The following is a 10,329-nucleotide window of genomic DNA, read 5'->3' as shown; positions in this document are numbered from 1 at the left end:
TAAACCCTAATCCTGATCCTGGTTCCAACAGAACTTCATTTACAAAAACAGGCAGCCAGCCTGTGAGCCGTAGTTTGCCAGTCTGATCTTCGAAACTATTACACTAAAATATTTGTTTTGATAATCGACTTTTTGGGCACTCTCTTAATTGGTGCCCAAGGCAAGTGCCTCGCTTCATGTCCCAGGTCCTGGCCCAGGCTGACAGCCAGGCCCTGATGGAGGGTTGGCCCCTGCTACGGTTTGAAGGTTTGTGTTGGAAACTTAATCCCCAGTGTGACAGGCAGTGTTGACAAGTGGGGCCTGAGGGCTCTGCCCTCATGAAAAAATTAATCCATTCATGGAGTAATGGATTAATTAGTCATTACAAGAATGGGACTGGTGGCTTTACTAGAAGAGAAAGAGACCTGAGGTAGCACACTTAGTCCCCTCACCATGTGATTCCCTGCTTTGCTTAAGGACTCTCTGGGATGGTAGGGTTCCCACTAGCAAAAAGTCTCTGTCCAGACAAAGCCCCTTGATCTTGGACTTCTCAGCCTCCATACCTGTAAGAAATAAATTCCTTTTCTTTATAAACTAACCAGTTTCTATTATTCTGTTATAAGCAATAGAAAACTAATACAGCCCCTACCTTACCTTCTCTTTGGGAACTAGGCTTCTCTTAAGTCTTTAATTTCCAGTAGAATAATTCCAAAGGACTGCGCTCTCTTTTGCCACCAGAGGTCGCAAGTTACTGTCATTCACTGTGCTAACAGGTTAAAAAATCAAATCAAAACAAAACAAAACAACAGAAACCCTCTTTCCTTCACTTCCGACCCTTCCGCTTCCCTCTCCCTTCCTTCCTCTCTGTTTTCTCTCCTTCCTTTACTACCCTCTTTTCTTCCCAACTCCCTGCCTCCTTTTGTTCTCTCCCTCCCTCCCTCCCTCCCTCCCTCCCTCCCTCCCTTCCTTCCTTAAATGTGTTCATTTATTCCCTCAACACCTTAGTTGCCACTGACATGCCAGGCACTGTGCTAGTCACTAGTTACAATGTAATAGGCAAGGCAAGCATGAGGATGTCTGGTTCCTTCCTGTTGTCACTCACCTCTTCCCTGGGTGTTTAGTGAGCACTGTGGCTGTGTCTGGCTCTTGAAGAAGCTGCAGGGATAAGAAAGCCCAGCCACTGCCGGGTCCCCTGATCCCTACTGGTTCTGCTGGAGCAGTGACTTCCTCACTACTCTCCCTGCTTCTGCTCTGGCCCCTCTGTCCTTCCTCACCTGGCAGCAAGGGGACCCTTTTGAAGCCACATTATATTAAGTCTCTATTCAAAAGTTTGGTGGCTTCTCATCCCATGTCTCCTTGCTTACCAGCTGCATGGCCTGAGCCTCGCTCAGCCTCAGTGTGCTCATCCGTAAAACGGACTAATAATGGTGGCACCTTGCAGAGTTGCTGTGAGCATGGGCACTGGTCAGGATCCCCAGGGAGCAGAGTCCGCGATGGGTGACCCTTGGAATCAACATCCACAGCAGGGAGGGAAGCAGGAGAGGACAGAGGGAGAAGTGGGGCTGGAGCTCTGCAGCCAGAATGGCCTTTCAGAGATATCCCCAGGATGGGCTGAGACAGGCAGGCCCTGACAACCCCACATGGCACAGTCATTGGTGGGCCACCCCTGGGAGGGGCATGAGCTCAGGTGAAGCCATTCTGCCCACCGTGAGGCAGTCCCTGAAGGGGCTGAGTGCTCTCCCTGCCTCTCAGGCCATCAGTCCTTCCTAGAAGGGATCTGGGTCGCACATCAATGTCCAGCACAAGCCTCAATGCACATGGAGCCTTAGCACAGTGCCTGGCACGTTGTAACAATAAGCGATTATTGCTATTAATGTGATCATGCTGTCACTTGCATTGCTATTATTTTCAGAGAACATCAGATGATTATAATACAGCACTGTTTACTCCCCATACAAGCTGAGGGGAGACAAGGTCCACTTCCTCTTCTTGCCAGGCCCCAACTCCAGGGTTTCTGAATCAGAAGTTCTGAGACTAGACTGAGGATTTGCATTTTTAACAAGCTCCCAGGTGATACCAAGGCTATACTGAGAACACCTGCTCAAACGGGAAATGGATGCTGGGAGAGCCAGAAACGACAGTTATCTACCATACCCATTTTATAGGTGAGGGAGCTGAGGCTCAGAGATGCTGAGCACCTTCCCAGAGTCATCACCCCGTAAATGGTAGAGATCGTGCCAATCACCAGTGCCTTCCAAAAGTTCTGTCCCTTATTCCCTTGGACAGAACCCAGAGCTTCATCTCAGAGGTCAAGCTGGTTCCTGATACAAGGGCAAGCACATGACCCTTTTCTGACCAATAAGTCACAAAAGCAAATCTGCAAAATTTGCTTTTGTGGAAGATTTGATTTTGCTTCTTGTACGAGGTGAGAGGAGTATTAAAATTCTCTCCCTGCCCTGACCCCAACACATCCCAACAACCCTTCTACTTTTGAATGCAGTGATGGTAACTGCAGCAGCCATCTGGTCACCCTGAGGCCAGCCCTGAAGGGGAAGACTCAGTGAGAGGAAGGTCAAGGGGAGAGAGATGGCAGAGTGCATGCCTTTCCTCTTACTACATGTGTAAGAAAGCATCTCTAAAGCTGAAGCCAGTGTTAATTAGGTATTCTATCACTTAAGGTAGAAGCACTTCTACCCCAACTGGGTACAGATCCCCATTCCCCAGGGTGATGCTTGTCTCAGCATCTTGTTGGGTTTGGCCATATTGGGAAAAATAGTCCTGTCTATTCAGAGCCAAGTCAAAGAGTGATGACAGATGGACTCCAGGACCTTCCCACCAAGGGCTGGGAGGCCAGACCTCTGTACTGAGACCCAGCCTACTCAAGGCCTGGCCAATCTGTATGAGTGTGGGGAAAATTCTAGACTTCCTTGGGCCTCAGTTTCCCCACCTTTAAAGTGAAGATTTGATCTGAACCAGACTGGTGCTGTTCCTGTAGACGTTTCTGTTGGGTCCACATAATGTTTGTGTTTTGGTTGCCAATGTTAAACAATTGAGATGGTTTAATATACAAATCCAGATATCTGATTTCTCTGGAAACATCATCAGGAGATCTGGCCATAGGGCCCCAGTTCTAAGACCTCTGCATCAGAACCAGATACCTCAGTCCACACCCCTCCCTATTGCTTCTCACTCTGAGCCTGGTTACCAGTCACCATGCATCATCATGCTGGTCTTGTTCTTCTCGTTATAGAGTTAAGGAGATATTTCTTTTCTTTCAAAAGAAATATCTTACTCTGTGGCCTCAGACTACCTCACTGCAACCTCAAAAACCTGGGCTCAAACAATCCTGCCTCAGCCTCCCAAGTAGCTAAGACTACAGGCATGTGCTCCAACACTAGGCTAATTTTTTCTATTTTTAGTAGAGATGAGGTCTCCCTCTTGCTCAGGCTGGTCTCACATTCCTGAGTTCAAGAGATCCTCCTGCCGCAGCCTCCCAGAATGCTAGGGTTACAGGTGTGAGACACCATCTCCGGCCCAGAGGGAGGTATTTATTACTCAGGTGTTATTATCCTGTAAGCATTTGCATTTGCAAACCACAGATAAGATGGGCAGTATCTCCCTCAGGGGTGTCACAAGTATCTCAAAGTCTGCAATGTCTAAGGCACACCCCTGGTCTTGTCCCAGGTCTGTGCCCCACCAGGACCCTCCCATGGTAGTAAAGGCAGCTCTGAGTTCAGAGCTTCAGCCCCACTCTGGGAACTCTCTGCTTTCTCCAGCTCTCCGCTCCTCCAGTCCAGTAGCAAATCCTACCACCTTTACTTTCAAAATATAATCAGGAAGTTAAGACAGCGGCTGCCCTTGTGGGAGAGGCAGTGATTGGAGTATGTGTGGGGGATTCTGGGGGTGGGTGGGTGGGCAAGTTCTATTCTTGAGCTTGGTGCTGGTTGCTCAGGCGGATTGAGTTTGTGTACTTTTCTGTATTTATGTTGCAGTGCAATAAAGAGATTTTGAGCACATGATTAGAACCCACCTCCTCTGTTCCCCTTCCTGGCCACCCTAGCTGAGGCCATGTGACCTTTTGTTTGATGCCCTCCAGCTGCCCCTCACTGGTCTTCCATGGCCACCCTCACCCCACAGTCTGTTTCCACAGCAGCCTGGAGAATGCGATGACATCTCCAGGCGCATCTGCCAGCGTGGTGGCGCACACCTGTTTTGGGTTGAGTTGAATTCTCTTTTACAAACGCAGCCTGCCTGTAGGAAAGGCAATTGAGGATCCCTGTGAACATCCTTCCCCTTCCACACATACACATGCTCAGGAGGCTGAGGCAGGAGGATCCCAGGAGCCCAGGAGTTGGAGGCTGCAGTGAGCCATGAATAGCCACTGCACTCCCACCTGGGGGACAGAGCCAGACCTCATCTCTCAGAAGGATAGAAAGGAGGGACAACTGCCTCCACACCAACACTTACCTTTCTGACCCCTCTGTGGTCTTCTGCCCTGCTGCTCCCCCTGAGTCAGCCGCACCAGGCTCCTTGCAACTCCCAGCCCAGGTGAGATGGTATGTGCTCTTCCCTTTGCCTGGAACACTGTTCCCACAAATCATTGCATGGCTACTTCCCTCGTTGCCTTCAGGTCTCTGCCAGATGCCACCTTGTCTGAGAAGCTACCCACGACACCTCCATCCCCAGCCCCCATTTGCCTCCCCAGCTTTATTCCCCCATGTTGCATGTGGGATCATCTGGCAGCCTCCACATCTACCTGCTCCTTTGCTGTGTCCCCCACCCCCAGAACATGGGATCTAGGGCAGGGAGCTGTGTTTGGCCTACTGCTCTAACCCTAGTATCTGTAATGGTGCTTGGAATGTAGAAGGTGCTCCATAAACATTTTGGGGTTGAATTGAATTCTCTTTTGCAAACAACAGCCTGCCTGTAGGAAAGACAACTGAGGGTCCCCCGTGAATCTCCTTCCCCTCCCCCAAACACACACACACACTCTCTCCACCTCCCTGTAGTCTTCCCTGTTGGAGGCAAAGCAGAGTATGATCCTGGCCTGCAGTTTGGAACAAAAAACAGTCAGAACGCTGGGGGTGTGATGCCGATCAAAGGCCTCTCCGTGTTTGTAAACCTTCACCCTCTGCCTGGGATAGAGGAGGTTAGGGGATGGCCCCAAACCCAGAGTTAGTCAAAGCTTCAGGCCAGGAGGGGCCATAGTGAGGAGAGGCCCGGCCAGACCAAGCTGCTGGACTTCCCACTCCAGGGGACATAAAGGAGATGACCAATCCCAACTCTGGTCTGAGGGCTCTCTGCTGGGACCTGCTTCAAAGCCAATATTGGTCTTGGAGCTGCAGAGACCTTGAACAAAATGTCACACTGAGAGATGCTAACTGTGGTATGGGGCTCAGAGGTGGGGCTGGGGGAGGGCATGAGAGGCTCTTGTGCAGAGGGAAGGCTGAGATTTGCTGATAATACTCCCTCTTGATCTGTCCCATTCCTTCCTTTATTTTTTCTTCATAGCACTGTGCACATGTGACCTGCTGCATATTTTACTCATTTATCTTACCACAGGGCTACCAAAATAAGAGCTCTGTTATCTGATTTGATCACTGCTGTATCCTAGCACCCAGAATGATGCCCAGTACGCAGTAGGCGCTTGGTGGTCTTGCTGGATGTTTGGAACCATAGACTACAATGCTCTTGTATTTAATTTTGACCAAGGTACATTACTTAAACATTAATTTTTAATTCAACATGTTAATATGCTGTCTATCATTTTGCATCCTCCTTTATAAGTGAAATATGTTTGTAATTTCCCCTTTATAATAATATATTTTCTCTAAGTTTAATATCAGGTGTAGCCAGATGAAGTAGAATGATTTTGAAATGTTTCTTATTTCTATTGTCTATAAGCTTTGGCACGATCTGTTGTTTTGAGATTATCTTTTACTTTTATTTATAAATATTAGCTGTCTATTTTTGTGAGACTTTGGAAAAAGCAAAAGAAGAAGAAGTTAACTGATCAAAGTATTCTATGATAGGCATACTTCTAGCTAACAATGTGAATGTTACTTTCTTTGCACTATTACTATTATCATTGCTTAATATTTCATTGCAGCAATCGTCTGATTTCTTTTCTGAATGTATTTACCTTCATTCGTTCTTTATGAGGTTTTTGTTCTCAGTCCTTATGTTAAATATTTTTATTGTCATTAAATTTAGCCTTTTTTAATTCTGTGAAGGCAAAAGTGGAAACCTAATATACACATGTATAAGTAAGAAAAATAAATTAAAAAAAAGACCACAGTGCTGAAAAGCATGTTCTATCCTTCGATGTTTATTGCTATTTTATCATGTTCTAGGTACTGGGACTATGGCAGGGGATGATTGAGACTTCTTTGTTCTCCTGGATAACGGCTCAGAGAGGTGATCCAACCCCAGAAGGTACACTGCTTCAGTGTCAAGCATCTGTTGCTGCTGAAGGAAAGAGGAGAATGTTCTTAAAGACTTTAAACAACAACTCTACGGTAATATGTCATTACTTTATGGGCAGAAATAGGAGTGGGGCTGGGCTCAGCTGGATGATTCTTCTCTTCTCTGTATCAGGAAAGGCAGCAGATGAGCTCATCCAGAGAGCCTGAGATGGCCTCACTCACCTGTCCTGTGCCTGGGTGGTGGTGGTGGTGGTGGCTAGAAGTCTAGGCTCATCTATCAACCATAGAAGCTACGTGTGGCCTTCTCCAGCATGGCAGCCTCAGGGACAGGGCCCCCGGTTACAAGGAAGAGTATTCTAGAAACAAGGCAGAAGCTGCACAGCCTTTTTATTTCCATGCCTTGGAAGCCACACAGTCATGTCACTTGCAGGAATGCAAGCTGTTAGTCACAGACCCCACCTCTCAATGGAAAAAGTGGCATAAGTTTTGTGCCTATGTTTTATAACTACCACAGACACTTAAATGAACTGATAGTTGAACTTCCTTCCCCACTAGACATGGAGCCCGATGGGGAAAGAATGAAGCTGCCTGCTTCATCTCATGTTGGATCCCTAGGGCCTGGTATAGACTACTTGAACTCAATAAATGTTTTCTGAATGAATGAAAGGTAATTACAAAATCCACTTCTGTGGCTATGGGTTCCATAGCTTGTGTATTAATGGTGCCACTTGGGGCTGTGAGCACCAGGAATCCTAGCAGCCTGCCCTTCCCGTGGGAGGTTGCTAAATGTTGGGATTTGTACATTAATTCAATTCAGCCTAATATTTATTTTCCACCCATTCTGTGCCAGGCAGTGGAGAAAACAGCCACGTATGAGGAGACATGGCCCATGCCTGCAGGGAGCTCCAAGCCATGCTTTTCTTCTCTTCACTGGAGTTGGCTTGAAATCTGATGGAAGGACCTCCAAGCGGGAACTGGCAATAATTCAACCCTGACTCTCCGGCTGGTATTGGACCAGACACTATGACTCTCAGTTTGTTGATCTGTTAAGTGGGACTCTGATAAAATACTGGCACTCATGGAAATCTGCTACTCTGATCACCCTTCAAACTGAATCATGCCCAGCCATTAGCTCCTTGAGGGACTGCCTCAGATTTCAAGTCAAGGTTGTGCTCTTCTCAGGAGCCCTCCACCCATGGGCTGGTTGAGCAAGATGGTGGTGTGAGTTCCCACCACCCAGTGCTCCAACACGTGTGCTTTGCTTGGTGCTCTCTACCATGATGGCAGAAATTCTGTTGGGTCTGCATGCTGCCTGGTGGCTCCCTCTACCCAACCCTGCTTCTCCCCACTCCTTTTCCTTTCCACAGGCGTTATTCCCAATAAGTCTTTGCACTCCTAACTCCCTCTGTTTCCTAGAGAACCCACACTGTGATATGGTTCTGCATACGAACTCTTATTTAATTGTTTTTACAGATAGTACAGACACATAAAACTCAAAAGGCCATGTTGCAGGTTGAGTTCCCCAGGATTGGGAGATTAGTGTGCAGGACAATTGTTAGAGCTTACCCTTGGGATCCATACGCATGAAAGGGAAGAGACGAGAACAGGATTGGACAGAGGGAGAAGCTGAGCTGTGATGCAGCCTCAGCAAAGGCCTCAGCCAGTTTTATGGATGCTCTTAAGGGGGGTGGCCCCTCAAAGTTATTCCATGTTCAGGTGAGCAGGCTGAGCACTCGAATCCCTGTTTCAATCAGTTACTGGATGCAGGCCACCCGGGAAGCAAACATGACCTTGGCTGAGTTGGCACTTTTCATTAAGGCAATCCCCAAGTGGGCTGATAGCCAAGGATTGGCTGCTGGGAGCATTCCCAGCAGTCGGAGCCTTTCATTCTAAGGTCACTGGCCAGAACATGGCAGCATCCATAACAGTGAGTGACGTAGAAATAAGTCTCCCACTTGCTCATGCTCACCCCACCATGGCTACTTCAGCTGCAGATAATTGAACATGTAAACAAGAAGTCTCCACAATCAGGTTTTGTACCGTCTCATCAACAAAGTTCAAAAGTACTTCCATAGATTCATTAAGGATCCTAACTCCTATCTTTCTGCTTTGCCATCCTTAGTATGCCCCTTCCATTTTCAAGGTCTCCTTGTGTTCCACTCATCTATGGCTGTGTTACAAATCACCACAGCTGAAACAAAATCAATTTTGTTATTTCTCATAATTCTGTGGTTGGCTGGGCTCAGTTGGGTGGTTCTTTTGCCCCATGTGATATAGTTGAGGTCACTTAGGTGTCTACATTTAACTGGGAGCATGGCTGGAGCTAGGACATCCAAAATGGCTTTTCGTCTTCCAGAGTCCCTCTCTATGGCGTCTTTCATCGTTCAGTAGTCTAGCCCAAACTTCTTTATGGTACGACACTGGCTGCCAAGGCAGAGCATCTAAAAAAGACAAGCCCTAATATGCAAGCAGTTCTTAAGCCTTTGTTTGTGTCAAATTTGCTAATGTTCCTTTGGCTAAAGCAAGTCATGACCTAGCCTAGAGTCACTATTGGAGGAACTATACAAAGCTGTGAGTCCCAGGAGGCGTGGGTCACTGGGGACATCCAATATAACAATTCTCTCATATATCATGATCCAAGAAGGCTGCTGTTGTGCAAGCCATTATGTCCACATTCCAGGAATAGGAAAGAGGACAGGAGAGGAAGAACAAAAAGACTATGCCCCTTAAAAGACACAGTCATAAATGTCTGACATAACAACTTTATGCAATTCACTGTTACTGTTTCAATGCCATGTAGTTCAACATCAAATTACCTGTGTTTCCTCACTGCTATGCCTCTCACACTTTGGGAACAATTCCACTATCTCATTTGATTCCTCTCTTTCATAAACTCATCATACTTTCACAAGACCTGTTAGCTTTATTGACAAAATAGATCCAGAATTGCATCATTTCTTACCATTTTCACCATTACTACTCTGATCCAAGCCGCCATCATCTCAGCCAGAGGTATCTTTTGAAACAAAAAACACCCCCACTGGGATGGCCATAATGAAAAAGATAGATAATAACACAGGTTGGCAAGGATGGAGAGAAAATAGAACCCTCATTCACTGCTGGTGGGATTATAAAATAGTGCAGACACCTTGGAAAACAATCTGAAAGTTCCTCAAAAGATTCAACATAGACTTACTACATGACCTGGAAAGTCTACTCTTAGGTACATACCTAAGAAAAACAAAAACATACATCCATTGAAAAATTTGCATGACCTATACCCAGGTTTGAGGCAGCATTATTCAGAATAGCTCAAACGTGCAAATAATACTGTGCTTGCTTTGGCAGCACGTGTACTAAAATTGGAAGGATACAGAGAAGATTAGCATGGCCCCTGCACAGGGATGCCACACAAATTCGTGAAACGTTCCATCAAAAAGAAAAAGTGCAAATAATTCAAACTGTATAAACTGATGAATGAACGATACAGATGTGGTATATCCACGCAATGAATGATTCAGCTGTAAAAGGAAATGGAGTACTGATGGGAGCTGCGACTTGAAGGAACCTTGAAAACACTCCTTTAAGTGACAGGAGCCAGACTCAGACCAAGACACATCACAGTCAAATTCCTGAAAACTAAAGACAAAGAAAAATAAACTCTTGAGAGAAATGAATCTTACCCGCACTGGAAAAACAATTTGAGGGATAGCAGAGATTTCACTAGAGACCATGGAGACCAGAAAGAAGATGCAGGGTGGTGCCTGTGGCTCAAGGAGTAGGGTGCCGGCCCCATATACTGGGGGTGGCGAGTTCAAACCCAACCTGGCCAAAAAAAAAAAAAAAAGAAAAAAAAGAAAGAAGATGCAAAACATTTTTCAAGCCCTGAAAGAAAAGATCAGAATTCTATAGTCAGTGAAAATAT

General features: G+C 46.4%; 1 non-coding gene across 1 annotated transcript; it reads left to right on the top strand.

Moving 5' to 3' along the window:
* The first annotated feature begins 9,736 nt into the window (after positions 1 to 9,736).
* LOC111724501 lies at positions 9,737 to 9,843 on the top strand. Its single transcript, XR_002772796.1, has one exon. It is a non-coding gene; the product is annotated as a U6 spliceosomal RNA (small nuclear RNA).
* Positions 9,844 to 10,329: the final 486 nt, after the last annotated feature.

The sequence above is a fragment of the Otolemur garnettii genome, unplaced genomic scaffold (assembly GCF_000181295.1).
Source record: "Otolemur garnettii isolate 467f Iridium unplaced genomic scaffold, OtoGar3 scaffold00023, whole genome shotgun sequence".
NCBI classification, from domain to species: Eukaryota; Metazoa; Chordata; class Mammalia; order Primates; family Galagidae; genus Otolemur; species Otolemur garnettii.
The sequence above is the reverse complement of the archived record's forward strand: the minus strand, read 5'-3'. Positions and strand labels throughout refer to the sequence as shown.